At 44.8% G+C, this 958-nt stretch overlaps 1 pseudogene; it reads right to left on the bottom strand.

The window, feature by feature from the left end:
* Positions 1-514: 514 nt before the first annotated feature.
* LOC147053869 (U2 spliceosomal RNA) lies at positions 515-687 on the bottom strand (annotated as a pseudogene).
* Between the last annotated feature and the right edge of the window lie 271 nt (positions 688-958).

The raw sequence follows: 958 nt of genomic DNA, 5'->3' as shown, positions 1-958 counted from the left end.
CAAACGAGGAATTTGACTCCGGTTGATCTCAGTCTCTGTACTACAATCAAGTGACTAACAACATTCAGGTGACTTAACAACATTGAAGTGGCAAGAACAGGATATTTATTGCCCAGTGATGTCTCTGAGACTCTGAGTGGTGTGAGTTCATCAGAGCGACAGCCTGGGGGAAGAAGCTGTCTCTGTGTCTGCTGGTTTTTGCGCACAGCGCTCTGTGACGCCTTCCAGAGGGGAGTAGTTCGAACAGACTCTGACCTGGGTGAGAAGGGTATGTAGAGATGTTACTTGCACGTTTCCTGGTCCTGGACAGGTACAAGTCTTGGATAGATGAGAGGTTGGTCCCGATGATCTTTTCCGCAGTCTTGATTGTCCATTGCAGTCTGTGCTTGTCTCGTTTGGTGGCCAATCCAAACCAGATGCTCCGGATAAAATCTCCGTCAAACTGCCCGCATCCGTGAAAACTGGACAGAAAGTGCCAGGAAAAAACTGTCCAATGTTCAACTCAATTATGTCTCAAGAAATAAACCTATTTGCAAACCGTTTGGTGGGAAAGCCTCAAGCCCCTATTACACCTCCCTATTCCAAAAATCAATTTCATATGTGGTCTCCAGAGAGGGGACGTATCAGATATTAAACTGATAAGAACAGATACTACACTTGATCTTAGACAAAAGGCCGAGAAGCGATAAGCAGAAATGCGTCTGAGGCAACGACTTCAATCAAGAGACTACCAATTCAAGTTAACGGCCGACCTCGGATGTGTCATCGCGAAGCTACTAAGTTAAAACAGTCGAAGTAAAGTACCCAGTTTTTCACTGGCAGGCCAAAGTATGTTTTACTTTTACTTTTGTATTTGATGTGTATGTTTTGTAATTCCACGTACAGTGGAGCCTCGGTTTTCGAACACAATCCGTTCCAGAAGGCTGTTCGAGAAGTGAATCATTCGATTTCCGAATCA

This window comes from Syngnathus leptorhynchus, chromosome 8, assembly GCF_054491065.1.
Source record: "Syngnathus leptorhynchus isolate UIUO chromosome 8, UIUO_Slep, whole genome shotgun sequence".
Lineage (NCBI taxonomy): Eukaryota > Metazoa > Chordata > Actinopteri > Syngnathiformes > Syngnathidae > Syngnathus > Syngnathus leptorhynchus.
The sequence above is the reverse complement of the archived record's forward strand: the minus strand, read 5'-3'. Positions and strand labels throughout refer to the sequence as shown.